The 12,860-nt window shown below is 41.5% G+C and overlaps 1 long non-coding RNA gene across 1 annotated transcript; it reads right to left on the bottom strand.

Moving 5' to 3' along the window:
* Nucleotides 1–6,215: 6,215 nt before the first annotated feature.
* LOC146195724 (uncharacterized) lies at nt 6,216–10,488 on the bottom strand. The gene is made up of 4 exons (XR_014705588.1): nt 10,251–10,488; nt 8,802–8,974; nt 8,247–8,327; nt 6,216–6,339 (listed from the first exon to the last, which is right to left on the bottom strand). It is a non-coding gene; the product is annotated as an uncharacterized LOC146195724 (long non-coding RNA).
* Between the last annotated feature and the right edge of the window lie 2,372 nt (nt 10,489–12,860).

The raw sequence follows: 12,860 nt of genomic DNA, 5'->3' as shown, positions 1-12,860 counted from the left end.
TGTCTAGCACTCGGAGTCGAAACCTGTTCTCTAAAGACATCTTTAGACACTTCCAAAGTATCGTGGTCTCCTAAAGACAACCGTGTGGTGCACTCCATTGGATACTCTATTCTTATCTCAAGATTACTTTCTTTAGTCATTTCTTAAGTGGTGTGCAGCTCTTATATGATGAAAGTTGAGCGGCGATTCTCCTGAGTCGCATGTATCTACCAATTGTTCATGATAAAAAATGTCTCGGATGCACTGACAAAATGTACGTGCTTGCTGGAACATTTTTCAACCCCCTGCAATACTACTTCACAGTGGCCTTGCGCCGGCGCAGTGAGCCGAACTGTCGGTCACAATTACGATACTGTTCGTTTGTGTTTGTTGTTGCTGAAGATCAGTATGTGGAAAGGGTCATATAAACACACGCTCATCTGCTGAAATGATCACGTCTTATTTTGCATTGGCTGCAGAAACCTAGCAAAGATCGTTGGCTGCGTGATACGACGTAAAAAGCCTTAGCACCGATTTACGCAGACTGAGACGTCAGCGCAGATAGCGGTACGTCTTCGATCCCCAGTGCCGCCGGGCACCCACCGGTTTCCAATGGGTACAAGATTTCCCACGGCCTGGTGCTCGGCTCTTCTGGGGTGAAATGCTTAGGAAAAGGGGCCATCAACCAGAATGTGTCCCGAATAGGGCGCAGAGCAGGAGAAAATATGAGTCGACGAGCTGTGGGAGTATGGTGAGAAGCCTGTATTATATTCCTGCGAACGTCCACATGAACGACACAACGGCAGGAGTTCTTTTTAGGTGGGAAGGTTTTAATCACAGGGATGCCGCTAAGAATAAAAAAAAAATGTTAATCCATATTTGAACATTATCTGGAATTAGGATAATTTTCTGCATGTAATCGATGAGAAATTGCAAGCCTAGGTCTATAGGCTGATGTTGCCTGATGTCGCTGGTGGGGTTTATGGGTACAACATAGGCGTTCTCACCCTCTTTCGGGAGCTTCTCGGCTCTAAACAGACAGCCTCCATGTGTGTTCTGGCGCATTAACTTATATGACGGATATATCAAACCACTTTAGAAGTAAGCTCTATCGAGCGGTCAGAGGGATACTTGAAAGGTGCAAGCTGGCAGAGCGCATTACGCTTGCCCAGAGCACTCAATGGCTTTCATGACAAGTAGGGATGAAATTTTGTTATCGTCTATATGATGACAAAGTACGTTTTGGTGCTAGAATGCGTAGCTTTGGTTTTTGGCATGGGATGTTAGGCAAAATCGGTAGGTTTTGAAGCCCATCCTTTTACAGGACAATAACGCCAGCTTGGACTATGCTCCATGCGTTAGTGTCAGTTTTTTTATCTAGTTTTTCGCAAAAGTGCTTAAGGATAAGAGAGAAATATGAACGAAGCTGATGTTTGTTGAAAGCCTCCGGTAAAGCGCTTATCATTTCAACGGCACATCTGCTTTTCTCAGCTGCGTTAAACATTAAACGATGCAGGAAATGATTGTTACAAATGGCCGCCAACACGCGTAAAGTCGGAAAAATATGTGCGTAAATTTGATTTCTGCTGGCTGCCGAAGATTCAGTAAAGCCGCTGCTTTCTGCAGATCCGGGTGAAGTCTATTCTGCTTAGGTTATGACAGAAAAAGGACAATGTTTCCTATCTGAGGTGACACACCTCCCTCAGCTTGATTACCTTCAACACTGTCCCATGTCTTATCAAGTATTCATCAAGCTTCGGAGAAACTGGATCCTTAATAGAAGAATCGTTCACTTAAATCTGCCAGCATATTATGAATTTCTGGCTAGAACTTCGCAGGCTGAGAAATAAATAATAACTGTTATATTTATTATACCTTTAATTTAGTGCTGATGGACGTGTTCTGTTATTCCTCTGGTTCTTTAAATAGCGGCAAATTCAGGTAACTCAAAGACAGTATAGAGGATATTAAAATTGAATTTCACCTCAGCGTTTACAAAACAAACTACCCGCTTGTAGCAGCTCCATATAATTATTAAGAATAAATTGTTTTATGTTTATTTTCGTTCCAGCAACTGTTTTCTTTTTCCTATGTACGGCATAAAGGTTACTCCATCGAATTCACCTTTTCTGTTCAATGTCATAACGTGGACCTTGGACCTATCAGCCTTGAAGCTATATGCAGCACAAAGGAGTGGGCAGCTGCCGCAATTCTCATTCAATCAATTTCAACATGGCAGCTCTACAAGCGGTCCACGTCCGCTGCTATAATTGTGCTAGCAGTTTGGAATAATTCCAACATTGCCCAAGCCGTCACACGAATGAACTCAGATGTAGAAGTAGAGACATAGGCCACTGTAGTCGACATGGAAGTGCAATGCAAGCGACTTGCCCAGGCGCTCAGCCCCTGTTACCACTAAGTGGTTGTGAACTTTTCTAATCATGTTTAACGAGTCGTTCATAAAAATAATTTTACAACTCAAAAAAAAAAAAAAACCTTTACACTATTGCGTACCATTTTTGTCGCTCCTTTCGATTTCTTTTTTCTTTGTACTTCGTGTATTCTAGCCATTCCGACAATACCTGCCCCAGCACTTTTCATCGACTGCATTTTATAATGTAGTTAACTAAACACATCTCGCCGAGCTTTCCGACCTGATTAATTTACAGAAAGGAACACAAAAATGAACTTAATAGGTGCCGTCGCGTCGGCTTCCTGGCATTCGTCGATATACATGAAGCACTATAGAGGCCTTAGTTGCCTTGCTGGCTAGTACAAAGATTGAACTGTCAAAGAAACACGGATTCCAGAAAGCTGCGTCCCTTAATGTTGCACTGACAGACTGTCATCTGTTATATTATTTTATGCCAGTAGAACGTTAAAGGTTCTTCTTCGAATCTTCCACACCTCTCCAAGGTGCTCCTCGATTCGGCAGGCGACGTGTAGTTCACACGCAAACACACTGAGACGAAGACCGACGAACTAGCCGTAACAAAAGGAAAATTAACTTTATTGACGCGAACACAAGATACAGAAAACTTATTTACCCGAGACAGAGAGGCGACACACTTTACTAAAGAGACAAAGAATGACTAACGGCAAAACGAGCGCATCACTCTTTTTACGACTCCTCAGTCGGGGCCTGCCTGCTAGGCTATCTTCTTCAACGACTAGCCTCACCACAAGAACCAGAACCGTCGATGGCTGCGCGGCTCGCTCTTAAATAGCCAGCGCAGAAGCTTCTAGACACGGAGGAGGAACGGAAAACAGCTTAGCGGTGCCAAAGCTATGCCTCCCCCCCCCCCCCCCCCCCTCGGCCTTCTGGAGAGGACTAGAATTTACTCGAACTTGGTCAGCACGCGCGGCCCTCCCGCGCGAAGCGAGGAGGAGGGCCGGGACCGTGCGGGGGAATGCGCGCATGACGACGAGGGCGAGGAGGCGCAGCGCGGTGGCCGAGATGACGTAATCAGTAGCGTCGCTTTCTTGTAACTTGGAGAACATTCCATCGCCGTTTTCTGCGGCGCGCGCGCCGAAACATTAAAGAAAGGGCCACCGCGGCCTTACAATGGCCTTACATCCTCTCATATTCACAATCAAGGTATAGAGCCCTGCTGCAAAGAGACGAAATGAATTTAGTTATGCGCTACAAAGGAAACAGTGTCTCATGTGACCGTTAGGTGAAAGGCCGCAGAAATAGCGTTAGGCAACCGCTGTTTCAGACCGTGCCGTATTGTAAATTTTAATATACAGCTCTTGATGCTTTATTTACGTGCTTTAGACTAATGCAAGAAGCATTTAGATGACATCCTGAATAGCAACTTTAGTTACATGAGTGCTAAACGACGATGCCTCGAATTCATGTTTACAAATTTTACACACCCTTTCTTCCAGCATCTTGTGGTAACTGGTGAGTACCACTTTCTGATCAGAGGTACTAAGCAAGGTTTAAAATAAGTGTCTGATGATTACAATGATGGGGGAAAATGCAGGTATGTCGAGGGGAAGGCTTGTTTTAAAGATTGGCGAAGGATGTGAATAATGTCAACTATTGACCTGCTTCCCAGGTGGAAATTCATCAGCTGTGGCTTCTGAGAAGTGGGCTACTGACAAGTGAAATGGGGCCATTTCTCAATTGAAACAATAAAACACAGCCAAATTTAAGAATTGCATATGCTTTCATGGAGGTACCCCCTGAAGCGGTTAAAATATTAAACATGCCCCGTCAATAAAGCCAGACAATAATATGGTGAGCTCAGTGCATCTATCCGCTGAACATACTTTCGCTAACATTTATATATCCTTTTTATGACACTCTCATCAAAACGTCGGTGATGCTGTCCTAGCGAATAAATTTGCTTCGCGAATTTGTGTTTGTAATAATTCCATGTGAATAAACTTTAGTAGGTTGAATACCGCAATGGCTTTTATTTTAAGAACCCTGTTAGCTCAGCTCCATAATTAAAAATGGATGCGTTTATGAAAATTTGTAACACGCGGGCCTTGGTGAGATTACTGGCTTTTCAGTGCGGCTAATTATAAAAAGTCCTAGTTTAAAAAGGTTCAACTTGCTTTTGAATGGGGCAATTTGAAAAACCACTTGGTTTCAAGGTTAACCATTTGATTCATTTTCCTTGCAAGTGCGACCACTTTGGTTCACACTATACATTTTCACCGGGGTTGTATCAACATTGTCCGGATCCAGTTCACGTCCGGAGATAGTTTGATCAGTTCAAACTATTATAGGTCGAAAAATATTTTATTCACACAGCTTTAATATTTGACGCTACATTGCTATTTTGCTTTTTCACATCCGTGGAAAAGCAAAAACCATTTTTTAAAACACACTGCTCCTTGCGCAATGCGAAAGGACAGAATTCGCGGCTGGACGAAATTAAGCGCTTTTGAAGAACGTTTCAAGGACCAACTGAACCCGAAATTTTGATTGAATTGTTGTTGATTTATTCTTCTTTAGGTTCTGGATTCGCGTCTTCTTTCCGTCGTCTTCATTTATGCCCTTCCCATGTGTCAGGTGTTGCACTACAACGCCTTCTACTTTTTCATTATTCTATTATAGTGCTGGGTTCTACAATATTCCGTCCTGTAAGGAATTATAGCGATAAAAATTGAAAGCCAAAGATGATGTCAAGGTTACATGTTTTGACATTATGGAGCTACACTGTAAAAACAAAAACACCTTATTAGGTGTTTTCGCATGTCTATAACTAACACCCATGCACCCTTGAAAAAAAGTGGCTTCAGAGTGCCAGTACACCCTCAAAGATGGTGCTTCGGTTGGTCATAACACCCTTCTATGGGGCCAATTCACTGGGGTGTTTTCATCACCTTTACACCCTATTGCAGGGTGGAAGCAGTGGCATTGCACCCTTACACCCCTTGATAAAAATCAGTGCGGATAACGTCCATATATTGCCTTCCCTAATTAGGAATTACTTATGCCACTACACGTTCCTTAATGCTTTTCCTATGTGCACACTTGCAATCAAGCTTAATGGTATTCTTTTTAACCACCTGTAATGCCAAATGAGCATGTAAAAGAGATGATGCATGCCATTATTTTGAAATCTCGAATGGCCCATGCCAGTATGATTGTTTTTTTAAATTCACAGAGCATGTTACAAAAAAATGTCACACAGAAGGAAACTGGAAGTCTTTTATTCGGCATAGAAGGGTCAGGGTTCGGGCTAGTGGGTGCTCGGGTGCTGGTGGAGGGGGAGGGGCAGGGGGGCACTTGTGTTTTGTTTCTTCATTGATGCGCGCTATGGAACCTCATATATTTAACAATACTGCCACTCTCCACCGAGAGCCTAGCAGACGGGCAAAAACATACATGGTATGTACGTAAATACCTAAAAAAATGAAAGAAACAAAACAGTTCCAACAAATGCAGACAACAAAGTATACATTTTTTTTCAAAAACAGAGCCGAACAATGAACACAACAGCATGGTGACATTTCTTAAAAAACAACAACAGAACTTTTAGTCGTATGCCACAATAATCGCAGTACACATTATTAATCCTATGCTTTGTCAGTGTCAACGCGTGCGCTTGCATAAAATTCGGCCTTAAGCGATGAAATAAAGCGTCGTGCAGCGCATCTTGGCTTCGACACGCAGACGCCCAAAAAGAGGTGCTCTATAAAGCAGCACAAATTGTCGGACCCCTTGTCATATGTCAGATTGAACAGCCAAAATTGACCCATTATTATCACAATACCCTAAGTAGAATCGATGACTCGAAAAAGCTTCCGCTGCTGAATGAAGAGGAAATGCTCTTCAGCTTCTTTGATGCTGCTCTCAGTATATTCGACGCACGGCGTGGCAGGCTTTTCTTCCTGTTCCTTGATAAAATTGTGAAAGAAGTATATAACAGAGCAGCTGTATAAATATGCACTGCACCTGGCAAAAAGCAAATTCAACATAGTTTCTACTCTATATTTAGATTACGCCAATGCCCCTTTAGTGTACAGCAGTGTGCTGGAAAAGGGCCCTATCGGAAACCACTGGTGGTTATCTCACAGTTAACAATGCAGAGTATACTGTTATGGTTGGTTCAGGAGGCACAAAGCCAGCAGTCTGATCAAGTCATAAATGAGAGCACATAAGGTCACCCCATTTTTATTCATGCAGCATGCTGCTGCATGGTAATTTTAGATTATGCAAGTTATTTTATCAAACAAAAATGGCTACACTCATCAAAAGCACCTGGGTTAGAGAACTTCTATGCTGCCCCACGAACTTTTCATTTCACATGAACTGGAATGCTTATTATGATAGTTAAAAATGTAAATAAACAATAAACAGCACTGGAGCACGGTGTTTACTACTGAAATAATAACAGCTGGCGCAATTGAAGGCTTCACACAAGGCCTACAGCATACCCTGCACTGGCCAAGTAGATACTGCAGAACCAAACGAAAAAAAAAAACGTGGAAAGAGCATATTTAGTGATGGGGCACTACAAAAAAAAAGTGCATGTAATACATAACACATAATGCATTTCTGAACTTTTGCACGTCTTCTTGTGCTAAGTATGAACCAGCCAAGCCCTAGGTCATCGCAATGCTTCCTGAAGTGTTTACATTTAAGGTTTAGTAACAAGGAAAAAGTGTTCTCGCTGCTCTATGTGGCAGTTCTGAAACTTCATCACACATTATTCATTGAAAGCGTACACTGGAGCTTTGAGTTGAGCGACAATTACATGTGCAACAGCAGAGCATTACCAAACAACCAAACAGCAGAAGCTCTAAAAAATGTCAACACTGAAGCATGGCATGTTAAAACATTTTCCACACATAGCACATTGTATGCATTGCATGCATGCACCAGTGGTGAGCCTCAAGAGGCGGCAGGAACCTCAAGTGTTCAAGAAATTGTAATCGTTATAGCGGCAGGCAGTCTGAGCACTTTGAAAAAAAGGTTCGAATACTAAAAATATGTTGACTAACTTGAAATGCAAAAATAACAATTTGGATTTATTGAGAATGTTTACTATAAATGAGAATGTCTATGACAGTGTCACATGGTTAATGCATGAAATGTTAACATCTGTATTTGAAGGCATTATATTTATACAGCATGAACCTTGAAACACAGCAGTATCTTCTCCCAACCAATGTGGTAAATCTAATCTCAGAAGGATTAAAATTATTACATCATTTCAAACTTGGCTAGCAAATTGCAACATTTTTTTTAAAACAACTATTAAACTGCATTACCCACCTTCAGCAGCCTGTAGGATAAGACATTGGGGCAAATATTTCTTTTGAAGCAGTCTCAGATTATATATTCCAGACATTAGGAACATGTTAGGTACTAGCATGCATGAGCAGGTTGAGAGACCCCTTTCCAGCAAATGCTAAACCCCACCAAGCTGCCTGCAAGAGCCATCTGATAAAGCATTGCTGGTCCACTGCAGCACAGTGCTTAGTCAAATGGCACACTGCACCAATCTTGACATTACCAGTGTTTCATCAGGTGACTCTTGTATGCAATATGACGTGGTAAGCATGTGATGGCAGGAGTCTCTTCAAAGTGCTCTTGATTGTACTTACAGTGAAAATAATCCTTTCACAGCAAAGAATTCACAGTTGTGATGAAAACTTGTGTAGTATTTCTATTTGAATTATGAATCACTAATACATATTACAAGTTAGACTGTAAACCATTTTAGAAACAAAGAAAATTCGCAATAATGTCGGTTTCAAGTAGGCTTCCTGAATATTCAAATGACAAAGAGAAAACTTACAAAAGATACAAACAACATCCAGAGCTCCCGGCTGGTTCCCAATGTTTGCCAAGAGTTGCAGAATGCATACTGTCTGTATATCTACAATAGAAATAAGCAACACAACAATAGTGTACCTCCTTGCAGGTAAAAAAAGACAGCCGAGTTTTGAGGTGATAATTTATTGTCTAATTTAGGAAGGCAAATAAACAAAATTGAAAACATGTAGGGGCACGCAAGCTGAAAGCCGAACATCTGACAGCAAAAATTAGCAAAGCTTGTGAAGATTTGAATCAGGTATCACCTAATTCTCTGCTACTAGTTGAACAGATTGGAAAAGGCTGCACCATTACAATGGAGAAGAACAATAGGTAATTTAAATTTAGCTAATGCGAAAATTGTTACATATGAAGAAGTGCACAGGCTAGTTATGGTTTTATTATTCTTTCTGATGCTCAGCCATGTTTTTAGTATATCTATAAGGCAATGCAAAATGGCAAAAATGTAGGCATTTAGCGAAAAACTGCCAATTAGATAACACATGCAGCAAACAGAAGGAAACAGCTTAATACTTACGCTTCTTTCTCCTTTCACGCATTCCCTCAGAACATACTTCGAGCAACCGGGCAATGTCCTTTTTTTCTTGCACGAATGGTGTCCTTCAAAACCAAGACAAGTATCTTGTTAAGGCCAATTTCAACTGCCTCTTTGCCGTCCTTCTTGATTAGCATGTTGACGTCATGTAAGAACTGCAAGTTTGTGTGAATGGTAGCCATAAAGAATTCATTTTACTCAATGTTTCAAGTAACTGAATATTAAAAATCATTGTACAAAAGCTAAGGCAATTGATGCCTTTGTACATATCTGAAAAAAAAAGACTGGCATTACAACAAATACAAATATTTACTAAGGTTAGAAAACTGCAAAAACCATCAGTATTTTGCCACTAATCGCCAAACTGCAAGCAATATTAAGGAAAGTCTAATATAAAAAATAACAAAACAAAAATTATGATCCTCCTTCCCTCAACATGGCACACGGCTGAATGACAATAAAATATGTAATATATCTCTAAACTAAGGGTCCCCGCTCAGCTTTAAAAAGTAGGCTTCAATTCTTAGAGACAATCTACAGACATGCATCGTTAGCATATGGAAGTCAAATTGTTTTCTGGGCCCTTTAAATCAGTAAACTGCTTTCAACACATACATTACAAATTTTTTTAAAACAGTAAGTCACAAATTTGCCTACAATATGCGCACTGTGATGAGCAAAGAAGGTAAACATATGCGACTAAGGCTATGATAACCGCTTCATATGTACATTTAAGCAAAAGAACATCTGGTCAGAATCAAACTCTGTAATAGCAACATCCGGTACAATCCGCGCTTAACGGCCGCCGAGAACGAACGTTCGAACAAAAAGTTTAAACAGAAGTGCTGCGGGAGGACGCTCCCCGAGCAGCAAGACGGTGCGCGCCTATGCTCCGAGTAAATAAAAAAAAAGGGGGGGGGGGGGGGTCGCACCGCTCCGAGTGAAAGAAGATGACGAAGCATGAAAGAGGTTTCAGGAGAGCGAGCGCGAAGTGTAAGAGATAAGGGAGGAGGGGGGAGAGGGGAGTCGAGAGTGTAGGAGAATTAAGGTAGTACGCCAACATGACCTTGCCGCACGAACGGAAACAGTAGAACAAAACGGAGTCGTTGCGAACTGAGCGCAAGTATCAAACTGTCAAGAAACGAAAATCGTTTCGTGAACCTCCTGCGCGTACAAAATGCAAGGAAACGTAGCACATACATTATTTCTGTTCAAGAAAGTTGAGACTGATGTTGTTGCGCGAAATATGCGTAACTCGCCGCGACATCTACCACATGTGCGATGTCATTTTGGCAGCCAGGTGAAAACAAGCGCGTCTCACGTTTTCATTTCAGCACATTCTGGAGCGTTCCGGCACAAAAAGACACAGAATGCAGCAATCCGGTAGGACACTGTTCCCACAAAGCGCAATATGCGTGAGAGTAGGCTTACCTTTACAGACGATTGCGTCAGCCGCAAAGTACGCTGTCCACCTTCGTATCACCGGCACCGAACCAACCAGTGCGATTTCAGCGCGAGTGCAATGTAGTCGGCGCATATACCTCTTAATCACACAGAAAAAAAAAATCGTCCATGCCTTCTTCTTTCGAACATCTCAAACATAAAGCGGTGCAGCAGTCCTTCGGCCTGAGCAAAGCAAAAAGAAGCCCGGACACTTGCCGACACGATAAATGCCCGTTTGCGTTGAACACCACATGTAGAAGGCACTACACAAGCGTACACACTTCTGTAACACATATGCATGGGAAATGCAACACATTTCACGAGGGTACACAATCGAAGAAGCACATTCAGCATTCGCCGAAACGTGGTCGAAACGCACCCCACAATGCTAACGGCCATATTGTGAAATTTGAAAAGAGCGTTCGTAGCTACCGGCGGCCTCCTGGCGGTGAAATTTTGTTTCAGTTTCTGTTTCATTTTAGAAAGCACTGGTGTGTAATTTTAATTTTAGCGTTACTTTTGGTGCTTTATTTAGGTGTTGGGTTATATTAGCAGCGCCGCTTGTGTATAAAAGGCTACGAAGTTACGCAGCCATATACCCCCAGCATGTTAGGTGATATTGCTTGCCCGTAACACCCTAAGGCATATTCTCCAACCAAAGCACCCCTTTGGCATGCAAGAAGTGATTTCCAATGGCACGAACACCCTAGACTCAGGGTGTAAGGGTGTTTTGAATCAGACAAATGCCCAAAAAGGTGTTTTTGTTTTTACAGTGTAGTAGAGGCTCCTTGCTCACAGAGGTGGCTAAACGTAGGTCGTCCATTAAGTATGTTTTACGCGAACTAATGAGTGCAAGTAGTTTACCGGCCGGTTCCTGTTTGTTCTATTTACCTTTTACGCGTTGCCTGAACAGTTGACGATTGCAGAAGCCTTCATGACATTTTTTTTTCCTTTTTCTATGAAGGTGGCGTTGTCCCGCTGGGTGTTATGACGGAATTTATTTGTGCATATTCAGCTTGAATGTTATATATTTCATTGTCATTCACCACGTTGGATTTGTGTTCCTATGCGGGTTTGGGAACCTTGCCAGTTTCACCCGTGTAAACATTGCTGCAGTCCGCGTATAGCATGTTGCGTATTCTTCCCGTATACAACTTGCTATAAAACTTGTTTGAAGGAATGTGCAGCGTTGATTCCCTTGAGTCGCGAAGGCGGAGCACGAAGGCGATATTGGGAGCCAGTGATATCAAAAATCACGGAAGTGCAGAGCCGAAACGGAGAGGTAGACGCAGATATAACCATATAAACCATATAATGACATAAAACAGCAATGCATTGTCTGTATTTAAAACGTTTTAGTTGTGTAGAGTTGGTTGAAAAGTATGACTGTTTCTTTAAAAGACATTTGTGATCGCATTCTCTAACTGAAGTTGACGCTGCTCTCGTTTTTTGCCTTTACCACTCTGCTTTGTTTTCCTAGAGGCAAACCACCATAATTTTTGAGCATCTGTAAATCATTCGTTCTTTATTTTTAGTGGCTGTTTTTTAGCTTGAGCCGCCATTTCTGTCCGATTATTTATTATGTATATTTATTGCATTCCTGGCCCTTAACACGATTGAATTCCTAGCAGGGGAAGTGCTGGAAGGCGTTATTGAGGCTTTCATTCCTAGTTATTTTGCTGTTCCTAACGAAAAAAGAAAAAGCTTTCGAAAGCATTCATTAAATGCACATGAACAAGTTTATTAAAATGCTTACTTTTCATTCTGAATGAACTCCCTTGCAATGTCGATACTGTAATAAATTGATTTCGAGAAATCTAGGCAAGTACCGATGTTGAATCACTTATCAGATAACGTAGACGATATTTTGCTACTTTGTGAACGTTATTTCAGCTCGAATGGTGTAGTAGATTTTGCATAGAAATGTTTTAAATCCCAGCCCCCAAATGCACATGAACAAGTTTATTAAAATGCTTACTTTTGATTCTGAATGAACTCCCTTGCAATGTCGATACTGTAATAAATTGTCTTGTTTGGATTCGTCTCACGTTGATTATATGTATAGATGGATATAATTAATCTTTTTTCAATGAGAAAGAAAATGTGAACATCCACAATGTAGAGTTATCTAGAACACTTGATGCGAGCTTTAATTCCTATGCCTATGAGTCATTATTTTCTACTCATATTTCAAGTGATATTGCGTGTGCTTAGAGGATCCATGATACAATAAAGCGGACGTGCAGAAAAATTTCATGCCGAATGTAATATGCGCTATATTATTCTCGTGACCAGCGGCCGACATGAATTAAAAGCGAGGGGAGAAGAGATCGGAATGCAAAACGGATGAGATGAATAGCGAGAGAATAAGTATAAAACTATATTCAAGCCTACATTACCACCATAAACCCGTGATGCAGCTGAGGAACGGTATTTTAACTATGCTTTTCACACTAGAAGTCACTGTTAAATATATATGCTTATAAATTCGCCTACACATGGGCGCAAGCCCCGTGTACATATTTGCATGAAACGCGCAAAGACCGCTCGAATTTGATGCAGGTAATTGCCGAAACACACGTGCACGAGTAGGTTTAC

The sequence above is a fragment of the Amblyomma maculatum genome, chromosome 3, assembly GCF_055883805.1.
Source record: "Amblyomma maculatum isolate TAMU_Amacu chromosome 3, ASM5588380v1, whole genome shotgun sequence".
In the NCBI taxonomy this organism is placed as follows: domain Eukaryota; kingdom Metazoa; phylum Arthropoda; class Arachnida; order Ixodida; family Ixodidae; genus Amblyomma; species Amblyomma maculatum.
Note: the sequence above shows the minus strand (reverse complement) of the source record. Positions and strands in the feature narration are given on the sequence as shown.